The sequence below is a fragment of the Dermacentor andersoni genome, chromosome 3 (genome assembly GCF_023375885.2).
Source record: "Dermacentor andersoni chromosome 3, qqDerAnde1_hic_scaffold, whole genome shotgun sequence".
Lineage (NCBI taxonomy): Eukaryota > Metazoa > Arthropoda > Arachnida > Ixodida > Ixodidae > Dermacentor > Dermacentor andersoni.
Window position 1 is genome coordinate 28,219,600 of NC_092816.1, and position 21,047 is coordinate 28,240,646.

At 49.4% G+C, this 21,047-nt stretch overlaps 1 long non-coding RNA gene across 1 annotated transcript in view; it reads left to right on the forward strand.

The window, feature by feature from the left end:
* The window catches only part of LOC140216334 (uncharacterized), a 181,786-nt gene that overhangs the window by 27,558 nt on the left and 133,181 nt on the right, over nucleotides 1–21,047 (forward strand). The window lies entirely within an intron of this gene.

Here is a 21,047-nt window from a genome sequence, read left to right on the forward strand (position 1 = left end):
GGAAGCGCACGGGCAGGCAGTTCTCGTGACTCACGCAGTCGCGGCCCTTAGTCGGTGCGAAGAGCCGGAAGGAACCGCATCGCGCGGGGGAGATGACTATTTTCGCGGCCCAATCAGCGCTCGCGTCCCCTAATGAAAGGGTTCTGCGCGCGTTTCGGATATGCAGATTAGTGCCGGCGACGTTCGGGGGACCAAATTAACCAACAGCCGAGAGTAAAGGAAAAAAAAATAAATGAAGTCCAAAGGGATAAGAGCGATTGAGTGGGAGGAAAGGCCCACAGTTGAGATCACGCCCGAATGCGCGCGCGCCTGATGGGAGGCTGAGGCTTTTTCCCGATAAAACGGTGCACTACCGTGAGAGCCATATTTGGAGCCAAGCCGATGAGAAGTCGAATGCCCAGGCGCCATCTTAAAGGGACAGTTAAGAACAACACTAAATGAGTCTAGAATGGTATTCTTTAGAAAAATGCCCATTGTTTTATTATTTAGTTGACGGGAATGCTTCCATATTTATTGGAGACACTAAAGACCACGGACTTTCTTGACTTTTTCTTTCTAGATTTATTTATTTATTTATTTATTTATTTATTTTAATACAAGTAGGTACCTAGGAGTACTTAATACCATTTGGATATCACGTGGGTGAAGTGATATTTAAAAAAGAAAAAAGAGAGAAGCTGCAGCTATGTCGCATGACAGTGGTCCCATCCCCTAGAATAAGTAAATAAACAGTGGCGAAAACCTCGCCAACACAACTAACAGAATAAAACTTCGCTCTTGAATTTGGCGCAAAAGTTTCAGCGCTGGTATACGTCAGGCCGACTTCGAGAATCTCGCGGAGCTCGTGTCCCGCAAACTGCTGTTGTCGGCTGTACAAGCCGTAGGCATACCAATTCTTGAATAAATATTTGAACATAGGCCGAAGGGTGATTTCCAATATCGAAAGCTGTATACACGCAAGGTAGGATGTATTGGAAGCAGGGGCTTACGAATGTGCTTACTGTTCAACTATCCAAATCGTACGCATAACGTTTCAATCGCCAGCGTATGCACAGCTGAGTCCCACTTCATTCGTGCGTCATGCTACCGCCTGAAACGTTTTCAGGTGAAATAACTTGCACTGAAAGTGCTTTGTGCAGTTCAGAAATACTTCAGTGCATGGCGCTGTCAGTACCGTATTTATTTCAGTCGCATCATCGCAAGGTTGCAGTCCATCTGCAATGTGTTTTTGTCTCTTTTTGTTTACGAGAGAGACTCTATGAATTAGCTCTCTGAATGGCTACTACCGCGGTCGTAACACTGCACGCTATTAGCGAAACGCAGTATTGCTCATCCCACACCCTCCACCATAGGTCCTCCTTTCACTGCCCTTTTCCGTGTACGCCCCTTAGCGCGTAGCCGGTTCGCTGAATTTGGCAGCGTGTGGCACTATAAGGCCGACCGCTAATTTCCCCGGCCGGCTTGAGAGCGGGCTCCGGCTTTGGCTCGCGAGTTTTTCCCGAACCGAGGCTCAGGTTCGAAGCGTTCACGCTTTGTCTCGCAGGGGACACGGGCGGCGGAGAGGCGTGTGTCCTATTCAATTTCCTTCGGAGCAAATTAAAAGTCGACGGGGCCCGGCCGCTTTTCTTCGCTTGAGTTCCGTTTAGGATGTAGCACCCGGCCCGTCGCTCGAGGAACAATGCTCGCACTTCCAGTCGTTTCGTTCGAAGGCCCGCGCCGTGCCCGTGCGGGCTTCGCACTGATTGCTTTTTTTTTTCTTTTTCATTAGTGTCCAGGCCGGGGACATTAAATTTGCTGCTGCTGCTGCTTGCGTCAGCATCCTGCCATATCGAATCGGCGCTCGTGCGAGCATGGCCGAAGCCTCTCGCGCTAATATTTGGAGATGGTGGCGTCGCAGCAGGGTCATTGTGCATTCCCCACGAGAGATGACAAAAGATCGACGGCACGTGGGACGTAGTGCTGAGACAGCCGGTTCTTGAGAGACAATGGGAAGATGAACGAAAGAAAAAAAAAAAAAAACGCTGACGGGGGTTATGAGAGGCGCTGCAAGATCAAACGTGATCAAATAAGGGACAGGCGGAAATGAAGGGAACGGCATGGTACCGTGAGACGGGGCACCGCCATGTTATACCGAGTGAATTGCGCCATCCTAGCAGCTGCTCACTGGACTTCAAAGGCAGGTAAAAAGGCTGTCAGCTTTTGGGTATGGTAGGAAGGAGAGCTATCTGAAGCCTTTGTTACGCCATCCCGACTGCAGACCTGCCGCTATATTCGATCCTTGTGAATGAGCGAAAACATCAAAAAAGAAGGCCGCTGACCAGATCGCTGTTGTTTCTAATCAATCGCAGCCAACTCCTTCGACTCTCTCAGTGTTGCTAATCCTAGAATGCCGCCGCGCGGACGACGTTTGTAATGAATCCACAGTGTCCTCTTCCCGCAAGGCATTTGCAAGAATCTTCTCGGTGGGCAGACGCTCTCGACCTTCTGTTCGTAGCAGGTAAGTCTGATCAGTTCGGTTTTACCTGCAGGGTTTTGACGACTGCAACGCTTCCGGAATACACGATCCTGGAGTGCTGACCTGACCAATCATCGTAGCACTAGACATGGCGATGGGGCAATAGAGCTTGAAATGCGCCCAGCTACTTTGAGCGCGCGCTGCACTTGACATTGGCTTAGTGTGGACGTGAATTCCGATGACAGCCTCGGAAACAGTTCTGCAGCATCTTGTTGTTGTTCTTGTTGAAGCTGAACTGCTCTATTGCTGATCGAGACACTGAGCTTGGATCACACCGCGGAGCAGGTGTGATTACTATGCAAAAAAATAGACGCAGTGGTAGATGGGCAACTGTGAATACCTAGAAAAAGACACGGTGGGTCCATCGTGTTTTTCTTCCGTCTTCGTTTACTTTGTCTGGCATCATTACACCGGAATTCAATCCATACTAACTAGCCCAACTTTCAATTCTTTTGAATATAGTAACATGGCAGAATGGCAACTCTATCAACACTCTAGAACCGGTTTCAAGCGCGCTCTCTAATTTCCTCACTGTTGCTACGGGTACTATGTTTCAGTCGCGAATCTAGAGGCGGTGCTCAAGGCTGCAGAGAGTTTCTCTGCCGCGGAGTCGGTTGGTTAAACATGATGCACCGCGTAGCGGATGAAGAAAGTGAATGAATAGGACAGATGCGTTGACTGTCGGTTGGCAGCCAGGTGCGATATCTAGTTAACAGTTATTCAACGCTGATAGTCAATTGTTAGCCCGTTTGTTAACTTGTTCCGCCGTCTGCGCTCTTCGCTATCAGGAGAGTTTGCTGTTGGGCTAGTTGCTACACGATTCTAAGAAAAAAACAGTGCACGGAACGGGACAAGGAAGAGAAACAAGCAAAACGCTGTCTGTCGCTCTTTCTTGTCCCGTCTCTTGCGCTCGGAAGGCAGTGAAGGAACTTTTGTGCTTTCTGGGAGCGTCTGGTTTGCACGAGCGGCTTTGACTCAAGTACTTACTGTCTGTCCGTGCCCGTCTCTATAACCTCTCTATCCCTTCTCTCTCTTCCCCTTCTCCCTTCCCCCAGCGTATAGGGTAGTCAACGATACTCTTGAGTGGTTAACATCCCTGCCTTTCTTATCTCTCTCTCTCTCTCTCTGTTGCGTTGTTTTTGCCCTCTTCCCTACGTCAAACATAAACCATGTAGCGCAGCTTACAGCTGTCGTTGGTCCGTTGCACCGTCCTGCCCGTGGAATGCAGATAAATATTAACTGCCCCTTGCAGAATGTTTTGACGCTGAAATAAAGTTGTCCTAGTTGCGATGTTTTATTTATGCGCGAATATCCATTGGCATCCCTCTTTTCACTCACTTCATCCTCATTGCGTCACTTTTTCTCTTACAGCTCAAACGACTCGGTTCTTCACTAGTAACCTCAGTGCTTAGCTTGCTTTCTCGCCCACCACAAAATCAAGCAAACAAGTCCTAACGTTTCGACGGTTATTCGTATGCGCAGGAAAGCTGCGATGGTCAGTATGCGCGTGTGCCCGCAGTTAAGAAATAATGGACCGGGATGCGAGATGGTAGCAAGGGGGGAAGATATCGGGGTTGGGGGGGGGGGGGGGCACCGGGGCATGGATGTGCCGGTGGAGCGGAGAGGATGAGAAGGTGGAAGGGGAGGGTGCACGCAGGAGAGAAAGCCTCAGGATCTGCACAGGCGCTGATATTGCTTCGCGGCGTCGCTCTTTTGTTCCTTCGTGAGTTCTCGCGCTCTCCGGCCGGGGCCAGCGGCAGCTTCGTTCGGGGCCGGGTGATAATTAAGCCGGCTCTTCTGTGTACACATGCACATATGCGGCGTGCACAATGAGCCTGCTTTACGGCGACCGCCCTTATACGCTCGCCCACACCACCCCGGCCTCGCTCGCCTTGTGGAGCGGGCTAGGCTAGGGGGCAGTCGTTCGCAGTAATGGTGTTTGTTTTTCCTCGGAGCTTGTAATGAAGACGACTTGGAGCTCCGGGCGCCGCTGGCCGGAAGAGAGCGAGTTGGTGGAGGAAGTGGACGTCTCTCCTTTTCTTCCGTTAGGAGCGCCAGCGCCCGGCCGTGCGCCTTACTTGCCCGCTGGGCGTGCTCTCTTCCCCCCCTTTCTTCTCTTTCCTTCCGGCGTCAATTAAAAGCGGAGCTTTTCGCGTCAGAGATGGATGTTCGTCATTAGCCGCCTCCGGCCCGAGAAATGGCGCGCCGCGCCATAGCCCGCTTGCGTAAACTTCGCGCGCGAGAGACACGGAGAGAGAGAGAATCTAGAGAGAGAGAGAAGAGACGCGGAGACAATCGCTCGCCAAAACGCGCTCGCGATGCACTGCAAGTGCTCCTTTTTGTTTTCCTTTTTTTCGGGTCTGTATATGTCTGTTTGTTAGTATATACGCACGCACGCACGTGTGCGTGTGCGTGCGTGTACGTGTGTGTGTGTGCATGTGTGTGTGTGCGTGCGTGCGTGTGGGGCGGGGGGTGCATGGGGGCACGCGCGTGGGTTTGAATGGACGCGCGGGCGAAGCGCGGGCCGTTGTTTGAAGATTCGTTCTAAATGCTCTCGTTCTCGTACGGCCTCCCCGCTGTTCGCGTCCGCCGGGGCTCGCGAGGCGGCGAGAGCTTTGTTTGGGACAACCGCGCAACATTTTGCGCGTGAGTGAGTGCGAATGCCTAGTGTGTGTGCGTGTGTCCATCCGTACTAGTGCCAGTGTGCGTTATATATATAGCTGTATGTATTTGTGGAGGCACGGCCACCGCTGGCGTTATCCGCACTGCGGCTCCGGGGCCGAGGGTTTTCATTATGCTCACCGCGAGCTCGCTGATGAAGTTAAGGATCCGAGAGTAATTATGAAAGGAAGCGTAATGAGGAGCAAGCCTGTCCTTTCTTTGTTACTTTTTCTTTCTATAGTGAAAAGCGCATGTTGCAGTGGCAGAGTTCTGTTCGCCTTTGGGTAGAATTATTGTACACGGCTGAAAAGTGGGGAAAGTTAAAATACGAACAAAAAGCCAACGATCAAGCGAACGCGTATAGCCGTGCAAATTCCTTTCAGGGCCCGGTCAGCAGAGTTAACAAAACCGCGTCGCGCCTTTGTGGCAACAATGTTCACCTCGTTGAAGTGTACACATTAAGGAATTCTTTTGCTTTATTTGTGACAACGCGAAGACCCGTGGGAAATAGGAAATAGCAAGCGGTAATGAATTATCGCAGTTCAGTAGAGTGACAAAGGCGTGCCGACCTCTTGCGCCAAATCAGCCATTGGTGGTCATGTTGCATGTGACAAGTTCGTCAATTTAAGCGACCTTATCAACCTGCCTTGGTTGACCTACATTCAAGTGGTAGAGAAAGAGAGAGAGCAAATGATAAAGAAAAGGTACGGAGGTTAACCAGGACTGAGCCCGGTTGGCTACCCTACACTGGGGAAAGGGAAAAGTGGACGGAAAGATTAAAATAAGAAGAGAACGTCTACTGGGGATATCGTTCGGTCCCTCAGTCCTGATCACAGACGTCCAGTTGCTTTCAAATATCGCAGCAGCGCTTTTGTGGCCTTTTGTAGCTGCGATATGCGAGGCCATGGTCCCAAGATCTTGTTCAAGGTGAACGGTGTTCTATCTAGCCGATTGAGAGCTGTGCAGAGGTCATGTCTTTCGTTTTCAAAAGACGGGCAGTAGCACAGTAGATGTTCTATAGTTTCCTCGACACCGCAGGCACTGGACTTCTGAAGGTTCGCTAGAACCGGATTGATGGCATCCAGCACTTGCAACGCACTTCGAGCTGTTGGTGTCTGTAACTTGTCCAGAAGAACACGAATAGCACTCACCAGAGAGCTGATCATGACAGAAATTTGTTGATCTTGGTCCCTCAGTTTATCAGGAGCAGTCGAAGTGTCCCTTGCTGTAGAAGTCTGATTTCGCTCAGTAGGAGCATGTAGCGTCGAAAGGAGGAGGAGTAGATTTTAATGGAGAGAAAGGAGGAGAGGTCGGCCTGGAGAGCGTGTCTCTAGCCTGCTACTCCTCACTGGGGAATGGGGAAGTGGGAAATGCAGGGAAAGGTAGGTGGCGGATGATTATGACATGGTACAATGAGATACTATATACACGTTGTCCAATATGCGGATGCGCACTGGAGACGCAATACACTAAGAAGCGTCGAAAGTGCAGGCCAAGCGTCAGCAGTCGGGCTGTTCGTTGCACCTTTGGCCTTTGAGCTGACTGCGCTTGGTCTGGGCGGAAGAGTGGGTGGTAATGTACGTGGCTGGCGCTCTGCAGAGGCTTTGGAGGTTCGTGATCGATGTCGGCGACGCGATCGTCGCCGCCTAATAGATGTTGCTGCTTCTCGGTGAGACGAGTGGTCTCTAACCATTTTCTTCAATATTGCCATTTCCTTGCGAATTAAAGGGCGTTCCTTCGAGGATGCATCGTGAGGGCCTCTGCAGTTTGTGCACTTCAGCACACTGGCCTTCAGCACACTGGTTAGTGGTGTGGGGCCCAGTGCAGCGAGAGCAGACGGTAGTGTTCTTGCACACACTACTCACATGCCCAAACTTCATGCACTTCCAGCACTGCAGCGGTTTTGGTAAGAAGGGGCGAACTGCGTGTCGGAAGTGGCCCACTTTTACATGCGATGGTAGGGATTCGCCGTTAAATATGATTTTGACACACCGTGACGTGCCGAGACGAAAGGCGTTTGTGATGATGAGGAAGAAGACGAAGTGCCTCTCAGGCAGAACGCCGAGTCTTCCAGCTCTACTTATTTTGTGGATTTCTTAGACTTTGCCAGTGAACGGCTGTTTCCTCCTTAACTGCGATGGAGCTGGAGTCTCACGCGCGTCCGCCGGACCCGGCAGTGCCCGCGGCGGCTGCCTCCAGGAAGCGCAACGGCACCGAGAGCGATACTGACAGCGACGACACCATGCAGTACTATGTCAGCAGTGAAGATTCTTGTGACGACACCTTCGAGCTGGTGCGGAGTCGTAAAGCAAAGCGAAGGTTTCTTAGCGCATCCTCGAATTCGAGTGAGTCCACCGTGAGATCTTCGCGGAATACCGAGGAGCTCACCATCCTGTTCTCGCCAGTTCTCGCCACTGACAACCTGAGACGCCTCAACAGGCAAGCCGTGTCTTCACATCTAGAGGCACTGGTTCCGAATGAAATCAATGACATCAGAGTCAACACCCGTAAGAACGTCCTAGCGATTGACGTAGAACACGCGGCTGCGTTGAATTCTTTGCGCAATGTCACGGAACTTGACGGGATGAAAGTCCGCTCTCATATTCCGCTGGGCAAACAAGTCAGTATCGGTGTAATTTACGATGTTGACGAGACCATTGTTGACTCCGATCTGTCGATCTTAATCAAGCCGGCTTCAAGTGGTAAGTTTGTACTCAGTTTACGGTGATATCCTGATATGTTAAGCGAACAAGTGCGCGTTTCTACGTCCAAGTGGCAGGGAGCATTTCGCGGCATTTTGATGCTTGGGGGAGCATAGCCTTATCACTGACCACTGTTAATGATAAAGTAAGCGTCTGGCAAAACAGTCCACGCCTCACTACTACTGGTAGTTTCTAATAGACAAAAATTGGCAACCAAGGATGGACAACGCAAATGTGCATTGTTGCAAAACTCTGTCTTTTCTGTTAATGAACCACGTAAGGCAAACTTCTTCTAGAACGAAGGTTTTCGGCAAGGAGTGTTCGGGCTTTTGTTCCGACTGAGATTCTTTCGCTTTCGTAAGGGTTGACCTCTTCACCGCGAGGCCAGTGCCCTTCTGTGAAAAGGTCAATCGCGACGACGGAGGCTACGTAAGTCATCGGTATAATTGATATAGATTACCAGCTAGAAGCGGAAGGAAAGGACAGGGAAAATGTTTGAGAAAGCAAACTAAGTACACTAGATGGCAAGACTGACAAGGCCACTTCTCTTTGCGCTTCCGTTGGACATTAGTGATCCATCACTTCTCTGATGACCCAGAGCTACCCATCGAGCTTTGCGGTGCCCGAGCGTTCCTTTTGTGGCGCTTTTGAGCGACGCTTCTTTATTAGACGGTGCTTTCTCTGTGACCGCTCGGCGACTCTGGGTGATCTCACGCAGAGCCGGGTCCGGAGCACAGCTCTCCGTCGTGTGGGCTAGCTGGGCCTGTTGTGACGTCAGCGACAATTCGTTCCTCTTCGCTTAAAGAGCGGCAACGGTGTCTGCTTGTTTGCTTCCTTCATTTCTTTGTCTCACAAAAACTGTGAAACGTTGCGTGCACTATGCGGATCATGTTGATGAGGTCGCCAGTGGGTGGTGCTATTCATGCGGTGATATTACAAAACACCCGTGCCGCCTATTTGTGAACGTTATAGTATATGTGCGCGTCGAAAGTTCTTGGCCATCTTTATTCTGCCTTCAAAAACGTAAGACAGAGAGAAAGAGAGAGAGAGGAAAATCAGGGAGATTAACCAGATGCGCGTTTTTGGTTTCATATTCTGCACTGGGGTGGGTGAAATTGGGGTTAGATAGAGGGCAAAGAGAGAGAGAGAGAGAGAGAACATGAACAGGTAATAGGAAAGACGTTCCAATTACAGGCGTTGTAGCGCTTGCACGGCCTTTTGATGCGATGTTAAGTCCCGTCGAGGTTTCAGAATTCTTTCTTCGATGGAGGCTGGTCGCTAAACTGGTTCAGCAAGGCGGAAAGCGATTGTCTCGGCACACTGTAATGCGGACACTGACAACGAACATGACCAATTGCTTCCTCGTCGCCGCAATCGCCACACGCTGCGGTGAAGGCCATCCCTTTGCTAAACGCGTAGGCATTGGTAAACGCCACGCCCAACTATAGCCTACAAAAGAGTCCCGTCTCTTCGGGGAATTCTTGGGGAAAGCCTAAGGCTTAAGATTGGATCCAAGATGCATAATCGTGCATGCACAAAATGTGGTTCATTCCTCTCCAATGCGGTGCATTGGCGTGCAAGCAGGCGGAGCATCCTTGAAGCATCTATCCTAGGCAGCGGGGTCGATAGGCGGTTGTCTTCTGCATGAGCTGAACCAGCAGCTTGATCGGCGCGTTCATTTCCAAAACACAACTTTGATCCAACATCACTTTCTGGAAAAGCAATGGTATTATGTATATGCATTCGTCATGAAGAAAATAACCCTATATGCATGCACTATTTCTAAAATTCCTCATTTAGCTACAACACAAGTCATTAGATGCTTTTGAAAAGCGTCTACCACCGTACGCAAGTAGTTGTCGGCAATTGTGGACCATTCCTTTACGATCGAGTTCACGCTTGAGGCACTGCAGCTTGTAATGGGGGGTGCTGTACACCTTGCTTTTGAGATATCTTCAGACGGAGTAGTCCATTGAACTGAGGTAAGGTCAATTTAGCGGTCAATTCAGAGCAGCGATTAACTCGAGAAAGTGTTTGTGCACCACTCCTGCACTGTCCTGGCTTTGTGGGAGGGCCCAGTAGCTCCAGTATTTGTCCCAGCAAAATATACAATGATAAAATTCAGGACATCGCACTTGACATCAACGACGGCTGTCGAACTTGCAGCTCTGCGTGCAGCAATTCATTTCATCGATCAGAAAACGCCCCAAACAATGGGCCATCTTCTATCATTCCAAAGCCGTCCTCCAGAGTTTGCTCTCTGCATTACGCCATGGACCCCACGAACGACTTGTCGGGCACACATGGGAAATTTATCACCCTGCAGTTGAGAAAGGACATAACACCGTATTCCAATGGTGGCCAAGTCATTGTGGCATCCTTGGAATCGAGCAAGCAGACGCAGCCGCTCGACCTTCACATACCGGTGCCAATTGCGTCGTTATCCGGCTGTCAAGAACAGACGCAGCGGGAAAGCTTCGTCCGCTTGATGGCGAGTTTACGTTGGCCCAGTGGAATTGGGCAGACTTTAAAAACCAGCGCCTTTGTTCCCCGGATCCCGATCTGAAGCTCCGCCTTCCACATGGCTTACCACGACGGGAGGTAACTGTCATCTGTTGCCTATGGCTTGGAGTAGCTCTTACCAATGCGTACTCTTACCTCATCGGGATGGCCAGAAGTCACAGAATGGCCACATTTAATTGTTAACTTTCGCCCCTTCCGGAATGAAAGCAAATTCTGACTTTCCATCAAATGTGAGGGCCTCCCAGAGCATCACTTTTTTTACTTCAGGTGACCGGACCTCTGCACAATTCTCCTCCTCTGGTTTGCCTCCCGGACACTTCGAGCCACAGTCCTATGATTCTGTCCCTTCTCACTTTCCTCTATTGCGAAAATTTTCTCGTCAGTGAGCATGATGTGGCGATGACGTGCCTTCATTTCCTCTTACCCTTCCGTCCGTGCAGGATAGCAGATCAGAATCTCTTCCGGTTAACCTTCCTCCCTTTCCCACCCCATTTCTCTTTCCCCCCTCTCTCTCTGCAAAGCGGAGCGCGACCTTTCGGCATCCTTGAAAACCGCATCTCTCGCATTTTCTCCGCCAGCGGGTAACACTTTTGCATCTTGCAGCTATTCGTGACCAAGACATCGTGACGTATTCGTCGCACGTATGTCTCTTTGATTTTCGAATCTTTGCCCATTTGGCACACGCTTCGCTGTGCTTTGCGTCGAATGTGTACTTTAACCCGTTTCACCTTTTTTTTCTCATTGACGGCCAAATCAAGACCACCCCTTCTTTTTTCTGTCACTCGCTGACCCGAGTTCACATCCACCGATGGTACATTATTACACTGTCGACCTCAGCACACGAAGCCTCTTCGAGATCACAGAAGCCCAGACTCCGCTCCTGGCAAGGTCGAGAATTGCTGCGAGATGCGCTTTCACCAATTTTCTGTTAAAGAAAAATGAAGGAAGAAAAAAGTCTCATTTATGGCGCAGTAAAGAAAGAGCACATAATGAAGAAACCTCACACAGAAAATATTATGTTCGGAAGAGAAGTATTCTTTAAAGATGGGTTGGAAACTGGCGCTCTTCTACAACATTTGACGCACCTGGTATATCGCGCCTTGTACCGTCGCCTGGTCGCCGTTAGCACTATTAGAAGACGACGTCCGTTTCGTACTCTTTCAAAACTCTGGTTGCGCGTAACACTCTGGACCCCCGGAGGTCGCCTGGGATCAATTGAGAACGCTCTACAGCAAGCGATCGACGCGATCGAGGAATACCTCGCTCTCACGGGCCTGCGATTTTCGCCTGTGAAGTCAGAGCTCCTTGTCTACAAACCGTCGAGAAGCGGTCCCAAGCCAAAGAGCGAAATCAGAGACACACACGCCATTACTCTCAGAACTAAAGACGGAGAACCATTCCACACGTCAGCAAAATCAGAGTCCTCGGGATGCTCATTGAGAGCAACGGGTCTAACGCCGCGACAGTGCAGAAGATCGTGACAAAGTGGAATAATGCCTTGAATCTCGTACGACGCGTTGCAAACAGACAACACGGCCTTAATGAAGAAAATCGCCTTAAGCTAACACACGCCTTTGCGCTATGCCACTTTACGTAGGAGGCGGCCATGTATAGATGGAAGGTAGCGGAAAAGGACAAACTCAATGTGCAACTGAGGAAGCTAGTCAAACTAGCGCCGGGAATCCCCAAGTACACCGAGACAGAGCTCCTGCTGCAACTGGGGGTATACAATACACTTGAAGAAATCGCCGAAGCTCAAGAACGGGCTCAATTGTCAAGACTCTCTGGAACCAAACCGGGAAGAGAAATCCTAGCCAAACTAGGTCATGACACCACAGCAATCGAGAATCTATACCAAAGCGTTCCGACGGACACACACAACTCCTACACGGTTCGCCCACTCGATCCGCGGAACATGAACCCCGCGCACCACCAACCCAGAAGGCTGGCACGCGGATCGTTCATCCTGCGCGAAATACATTATAAGAAGATCCTAGCCTGTTTCGTAGACGCGGCGCAGTACCCGTCCAGGAAGGCCTTAATAAGCAAGGTCAATTCACAAACGCTCTCACAGTCAAGACCCACAAGTGCGATATATCAGAACAGGTCGCCATCGCACTAGCGCTCACAGACCCGACCACCACCCACGTCTACAGCGATTCACGCTCGGCCGTCAAAGTCTTTCAGAAAGGAGCCGTTGCAAGCCAAGCACTACAAATAATCAATAGATCCGCACCGCTGCAGCATCACACCATCTGCTGGTTCCCGGCACACCTCGGAGAGATCGAGGACGCCCCTCCCAATCTCAATGAGATGGCTCACAGGAGCGCGCGAGACCTAACCCTCCGCGACGCCACCTATTCTGGTCGTGACTATCCCAGCGAGAATCGGGACCCTCCCTCCACATATAACGAGAACACAAAGCACTTTTTCCTGGACCGCAGAATATACATCACAGCTCACAATAAGCTCACCAGGCCTCAAGCCCTCACGTTCAGAATGCTTCAAACCAACACGTACCCCACGCAGAACAGACTACATCACTACATGCCTGACCTCTACACAACATCATATTGCGAATATTGCGATAGCACACTAGGCGTATATCACTTGCTCTGGCCCTGTGGTCGGACCCACGCAAACAAGAATCAAGATTCCGCCAGGCTACAAGCAGCATTACGCAGCACGGACCTGCCGGAGCAGCTCCGGGCCTTCCAGCGAGCCCACGATGCGCCCAGGGAGTTACAACTCCCGGTCCCAACGTGGGAGTAGCCCGCTCTAAGGGGCCTCGCGCCCCATAGCTCGCAGCACCTTTCATTAAGGTTATTCCGTCCGTCCGTCCGGCGAGTGCAGGCACAAAGCCTGCTTCGTCGAACTCGGCTCCAACGACGGAGAGTGGAGGACGCGCGTATTGTTCTCGAAACTCGGTCGACTTAGTCACGCCGTGGCTAGAGGTTTGCGGCGACGCTCCAGGAAAAGATGACGACCGCGGTCGCAACTGGTTGGCAAAACTTGCACGTCAGTGGGCCGTTCTTAACAAGAGTGTTTCAGCGAACACTTTAAAAAAAATATTGCTTGTCACAGATAGCACAATTCTAGTCCATGAGCTGGTCTACTCGAAGAGGCGGAGATTACTTGCACGATAAATTGAAAAGCATAATCGACTAATTAACAAAATACCACTAATTGATATCTTAGATAATTGCGTTATGGATTGCAATTTACGAATTATAGCGGGCGGAGGCAGCAAGGCGTATACACTTGAAAATAAATGTGTGAACGATACCATTTACCAGGTATGCTACGTCAAACTTGCGGCAAAAATGTGCTGTGGTACTTTCTTAACGAAACGTCGTTTTATGCATTGAAACACAAAACTAACTGGGACGCCAATGCGTTTCTCGGCAAAGTTCTGTAATTAATATCTCTGAACTGGCGTCATACTGAGAATTCGGGTGTAGTGGATGCGTCTTGCGAACTCCCCGGCTAGAATTTGTAGAATACAATACGTCGCACAAGATAATTAGTTAAAATTTAATTAGTGAATTTTTGTTGATTAGTCCATTATTCATTTCAATTATTTGTGCAAGTAATGTCCGCCTCTTCGAGTAGATCAGCTCATGCATTAGCATCGTGCTACCTGCCACAGGAAATAAAAAAAAAAAGAATTTGAAAGTGTTCGCTGAAACACTCTGTATGTGCATGCTTGCACCCAGAACTGCCTGGATTCCCTTGTTTGGTGTTCGGCCATACGTTTGTTCTGCCGGTTACAGATAAATATTTGATTCTGGCTGCACAGACATCGCAAGTCTATGCTAGAGTTACGAACAGCGAAACCGCGGTAGCAATACTTCGTTAAAAAGCGCAGGGAATTCATACCCTGTCATTAATTTGGCGAGATGCCCGTTAACTGTGCGATAAAAATTCATAGTTCGTATTCTAATGCGAAGGTAGTATGCGGTGACTAAAATCAGAACCTGGTCTTCACGTCAACAGTTCCACTGTGCCAATATCCTCGCGCGAAATTTCCCCATATTTGGACAAATTTCCTTTTTTTTTTCTGAGATTCATATTTTGACAAATTTCTCTTTTCCCTGAGCAAGGCTTAAAATCCCTAGATCGGACATTTCCCAAGAGTTGGCAGCACTGCGTCACGTGCATGCGTCGTCTGCTTAGGCGATGTTTCAATGCTGTTGAAAAGAAATTATACAGAGACCAACCCTGCAGCTTTGCCAAGATTGCTTCAGTAGAGAGAGACTAAAGGGGAGGAAGTACAGACTGCTCCTCTGTACGACCAATTTAGCCAAAGTGAATTTTCGTTTTAGTCGGCGAATTTAAGCAGCCGCTGAAAGCTAACAAAGAAAACGAAATCGCTAGTTCCGCGCGCAGACGTGCTGTCTCTCCCTATTGGCTGATGCGGTCCATCTCCTCAGAAATCGGGCGAAGCTTTAGCGAAACGAGAAATAATGCGTGCAAAGTCGGTCCATTTTTAGTAGGCGAGGCCGCACCCTTTATTGCGCCGACGAGATGTGGCATTCGTTTAAGTGCCGTCGGCGCCCACTTTTATGCGCCCCCGCGTGTACTTCGCACAAAGAATGATTTGAACCACCGTCGTTGTACTCGCTTCTGAATGCGTTCTCTTTTTGCGCTAGACCGGGCTGACACGTACTCCGTTGTTGGGGAAACTCCCGCACCACCAGCGGCCGTACAATCAAGCGACGGCCTGCGCAGAGGACAATCCACTACGTTTTACTCTCCCCACAAAGTGGTCTTGACGGCAACGGGGACGTCTTGAGAGAGGGAAGGCAGAGAAGGCGACGACAGCGCCATCAACGACAACAGCAGCAGCAGCAGCAGCAGCATCAGCAGGAGCTACCAATGGAACAGAAAAGGACAGGCACGATATAGCGAAGCGAATAGAGCGAATAGGCAATGAATAAAATAAAAAGAAAAATAAGCCACGGGGGCAATAGATTGCCGCGGCACCCGACTGGCTGTCTCGGCCGCTTTTAGCGCTCGCCGCCAAGGCGGCTGCGCTCGCTTCGGTCTGGTGGAGGCGAGCGCGTCGCTTCATTTGTCCGTTCAATCTTTATTGCCCTCTTTATTATATTTCTGGCTGTTGTTGGCTGTGCGTTCTTGCTTTCTCGTTGTTGTGGACTCCTTGTTGCTCTCTCACACCGCCACGCTTCATGCAGGGATACGCCCAAACAGGCGGGGCTAAGACGGGCTTGCGTACATACAGAGTTTCGAAAAGGAGGAGCTCTACAACTAGGAGTGTTCTAACTTTTCTTTTATTTCTCTTTTCTTTTTTTTTCTGTGAGCGTAATTCACGGGGCTGCAGGAAAGGGCATTCGCCTGATTTTGTCGTCACGGGGAAAAAAAAAAAGGAAAAGAAGAGAAAAAGCCTATATCGCTGGTTTGTCCCCATGCTGTGCGTGCGTTTTCATTTCGCGCCTTTGGACGGTGTGCTGAAACACAACGGTGCGCTGAATGACAAAGCAAAGAAAAAAAAAAGCAAAGATAATTAAGAACAAGAAATGTTGACTTTAACAGGCTGAGCGTGCCGATGACAAGGCGTCGGAGAACGAGTGAAGATTGTGAGAAGAGTGGCCATATAGCATCAAAAAAAATTTTTTTTTTTTGCTGTTGAATTTTGGGCGTAGACAAAAGGGACCCGACACCATTGCGAAGAACAATAGAGGTATGAATATAACGAGGAGCGAGGGATAGAAAGAAAGCACTCGCCGCTACATAAGCAAAACAGGGAATGTTTGCCCCGCACAGTATCCCCAGGAGACCGAGTGTATTGAAGTTAGGCGACCCAAAAGACAATGTTCTATCACTACTTTTAATCATGGCAAACACGAGAGACAGTAGCTGTCAAAAGTATATGTTGTAACAGTATATATATTCTTTTCTGTAACAGAGGACAGAAACAGGAGGGCGAGAAAAAGCATTAGAAAACTTGAGATGAAAAACAAAGCAACTTTAGACGACAGACAAAAGCAAAGAGAGCCATTTAGTTGAATTGACGTTCTGTATTATACAGCGTACTCCAACGTCAGAAAAGTGTAGTCGCGGGGAATGGAAAGTGCTTTGTTTCAAAGCGCTCGCTTCCTTGGGAGCGAAGCTTTGTCTGCGTGAAGCGCAGGACTCCGGCCCTCGTTTGGAAAAAGAATAACCTTCAGAAACAGGCGGATGCTACGAAAATAAAGGACCGTTTTGAAATATAGTCCGAAGCGTTTGTTCCGGCATTGCTCTCAGCAGCACTCGGTATGCGGAATCGCCGCGCCTGTCCCGAAATGCGTGCAGTTATGCTGTTGTGCGTGCGGTGAAGAGAACAAAGGAGCCCGGCAGTTCTCTCTCCGACTGCTGCGAACGGAGAGAGAAATATTAATTTGCGGCAGTAATACAACACGAGTACTGTATGCGGCGCGTGTGACTGGCAGGGAATAAAAGGGCCACTGAGACGCGAAAGATTATCCAACTGAATCGCTCCATTCTTTTGCGTTTTGCTCCCTCGACAGTAGCGCCGCTGTTGGCTTCCTACGTGGATGCTGGCGTCTTACGCTGGCGTCCCTACGTCGACGGATGGATGGATGGATGCTTGGATGGATGTTATGAGCGTCCACCTTGAAACGGGGTTACACCACCAAGCTCTTGTTCTTATTTGGCCTAATGTAATTCCTATATTTTCCTTTTTTTTTACACACACAGTAATTTCCACTATCAAACTTTATGAACCGCTAATGGGAACGTTGTTTTTTGTAGGCCTCCGTTTTTTCTGGTCTACCCACTTTTCTGCCACCAAACGTCCAATTGCCTTTTACTAATCTCTGTTACAGACATGTTTACTTTCCCCCTGCTATCCCTGAACCCAAGGGCTTCAAGGACGGTCGCGAAGAATAAACCGACAGCTGGGTACACGGATGGATGGATGGATGGATGTTATGGGCGTCCCCTTTGGAAGGGGGCGGTGGATTGCGCCACCAAGCTCTTGCTATTATACTGCCTAATGTCCTAGCTAGGTTAAACAGGGAAAATAAGAGAAAAAAAAACACTATGAAGTCCCACAACCAAATTTTCTGATCCCCTATTGCGAACTTTGCTTTTGCACGTCTCCGTTTTTTGTTGTTTCCCTACTTTTCTTCCACCAATCCTCCAATCGCCTCTTACTAATCCCTATTGCGGACATGTTTCCCTTTCCACTGCTCTCGCTGAACCCAAGGGCTTCAAGGAGGCCAGTGGTGCCTAAATCGACCGCTGGGCAGACGTCTTCACATTCTAATAAAACATGCTCCATAGTGTCCCTATAGCTTTACCGCAGCAAGCATATGCTTCTCATTCCTTCTTATATCTCGCTTTATAGGTGCGTGTTCTAAGGCATCCCGATCTCGCTTCGAAAAGTAATGACATCCTTTGAGTTATCATAAATTGTTTCTTTCCTGATTTCGTTTCTTCCTCCTAAATAGTTACTCATGGCTGGTTTCTTTTCCATTGCCGCCACCCATGCGATTACTTCAGCTTCTCTGACTTTCCGCTTGACGTTCTTTGTTGCTGCGTTGCCCACCCTACAGGCCGCATACTTGCTGGTAAGCTTCCTAGTTCTTTTCCTCCACTGTGAATCAATGTTTTTCCTGTACAGATACCATTAAAGTTTTGCATCCATCCATCCATCCTGTACAGATACCTCAAAACTCTCCCAGCCCATTTACTTTCTTCCATACTTCCCAGTCGTTCTTCACAAGCAATTTTACTGTGAGCTTCCCTCACTTCAAAACTAGTCCTGCCCATATCATCCTGCACAGCTTCATTTGTAGTCTTCCCGTGAGCGCCCAATGCGAGGCGTCCCACTGACCATTGGTTCCCATCGAGTCCTGATTGTACCCCTGAGTTAAAGCAAACAACCGCATTTCCAAAAGTAAGTCCTAGAAACATTACACCTTTCCACATACCTCGGAGCACCTCGTACCTATTGTACCCCCATAGCGATATGTGCTTCATTATGGCTGCATTTCTCTTCCCCTTTACTGTTATTGTTTTTTCTTGTGTTTCCATATATCTATTGCTTTCGTTTATCCATATACCAAGGTATTTATATTCTGTTAGCCAAGGTATTTCCTGGCCCTGTATTGCCACTGTCTGTTCGCTGTTTTCATTGAATACCATAACGCTTGATTTTCTAACACTAAATTTCAAACCTAAATTGTTGCCTTCCTCTCCACAGACAGATTAGCCAGGCGTTGCAAATCACTTTGCTTGTTAGCTAGCAACACAATATCGTCCGCATAAAATAAACCTGGAAGCTGCTGCTTTACTACTGTACCCGTCTGTTTGTATGAGAGATTAAACCCAATATTACTTCCTTCTAGCGCACTCTCCATCCTCACCATGTACATCATAAACAGCAGTGAGGATAAAGGGCACCCCTGACTCAGTCCCTTGTTGATATCAACTTTCTCCTCGCTCCTCATCGCTTCCCATTCAACGCACACGGTATTTTCTAGGTAAATCTCTCTCAAAAGCTGTAGACAATCGTCACCTAAGTGTTTCCTTTCCAGAATATCCGACAAAATGTTGCGGTCTACGTTGTCATAGGCTCCTGTAATGTCTAAAAAAGGCCACATATAACGCTCTGCTTTCTACTTTTCATATTTCAATACACTGAGTACGAACAAATAAGCTATCAACTAAACGCCTACCTAATGTGAAGCCATTCTGAACTTCTCCCAAGATGCCATTATTGTCTGCCCTTGCTTGCAGCTTTAATTTGATTGCCTGCTTTGCTGGCCTGTATATTACCGATGTAATGGTCAACGGTCTATACGAGTGAATGATATACTTTCCCCCCTTACCTTTATAAATTAAATTCATTCTACTTTGTCGCCAACTGTCTGGTATTCGTCTATGTTTTAAAGTTTTTTCCACTGCTTTCACCAGAGCTTCCTTACACGGTCCCGTACGGCAGCGCTCCCACGCGGCCGCCGGCGGTAGGCGTCACTTTCGCTGCTACCGCGGCGCCTGGGCTCACTGACCATATATATATATATATATATATACATATATGTGCGTAGTCGGTATATTCTAGTTATTATAGTGCGACCTCATGTACGGCGCTTTATCGTTCTCAGTTTCCAAGCACGCAGTTTTCTAGACACACGTGGGCAATTAGTATCTGGGCGCATTCCTAATCACCGCGAATTGCTGCACTTGTAACGTGACATGTTGTTGAAAAATGGTCAACTTGCCAGTTTAAAGAAGCCGTCGGAAGCCACGAGGACGACGTTAAGGCAAAGGCACGTGATAACCATGCTTCTAAAGCTGGCTGAAACGACGTCACGCTTGCAGCTCTCGTAGACACTATAGTAGCGCCAGAGATCCCTCTAGTAAATTTTCGCAGGAAACGCTGCGCGTGTCCTCTCTCTCTCTCTCTCTCTTTCCAGCAGCGCCGTTCACTGGACTAGAAATGATAATAGCGCTCCGGCGCGGGACAGCTGGCCGTATCTGGTTGGGCAGCGGGCACTCCGGGCTATTGCTGGCTCACTTCTCATTGCGAGAGTTGCACACACGCGCGTCGTGCCCTATGAAGCGACTCGCGAGGCGAGTTTTTCGCGAAGCAACCGGAAGCGCGCGCCCGCGCGCGCCTTACAAACGCCCGCTCCTCGGCTCAGCCTTCTTTTCAGAGCGAGCACAACGCTACACGAAGGGCGGTGGCGCTCATTCGTTAGAGTGGGCGCGTGCGCTTTCTCAAGCGAGTCGTTACGCCTCGAACGGCGCGGCGTGTACTACTAAGCCCACCAGCGCTTCGTGCGTATTGTGTGATGCGGCCATACACTAACGCACACGCGCTCCACGAATGGAGGTTGGTGCAGGGGGAGAACGACGTTCGCCGTTTAAATGTCGCGTCGGGTGGCCCCTGCCATCCAGAAGCCAACTTCGTGCGCGTGCCGTCTTATTTTTCTTGAAAGCCTCGTTCCGCGTGAATTTTTTCTTTTCTTCTTCTCCTTTGTTTCTTGCTAGCTGCTGGTTCGTCGTCGTCGTAGTGGCTGTCGGGGACGAGCGACTTAATTGTCGTCCCCTGGGATCGTTTGCGAAAATTGGAACAAGCGCATCTCCTGCTCCTTGTTGTGTGCGTCTGTGTTTATTCCACAATGCGCAATGAGGGGCTCAAAGTGCGAAGCGAACTTTGCTCGTGTTCAAACTCAATGGGCGCGCGGCTTACTACATAGAGTTTCAACTTTTATTGGCCCGCGGACGAGACTATAACGTTTGCGGCGCTGCCGGCTGGCTAGGTGGCGTTGTTTAATTTACGAGATCCCGAGATGTATCCAACGAGGCTCCCTCGTGTTGGAGGAGGAAGAAAGAAAGAAAGAGAGAAGGCAGGGATTCGAACCAGAAATGGGTCTGGTTGGCTGCCCTACTTTGGAGGACAGAAAACAGGGAATAGAAAATGAGATAGAGAGAGGAGGGGAGGGGGGTAGAGACGCGGTGAGCTTGAGCACGCACGCGCAAGGGCTTGACAAGTCAAAGGCGTTCACTCACGCCAGTCGCCCTCAAGAAAGACAAAAGTTCCTTCACAGTTCTGTGGGCCGACGAGCGATGGGGACGGTCTTCAAGTAGCACCTGCACGAACAACGGGCCCTCCT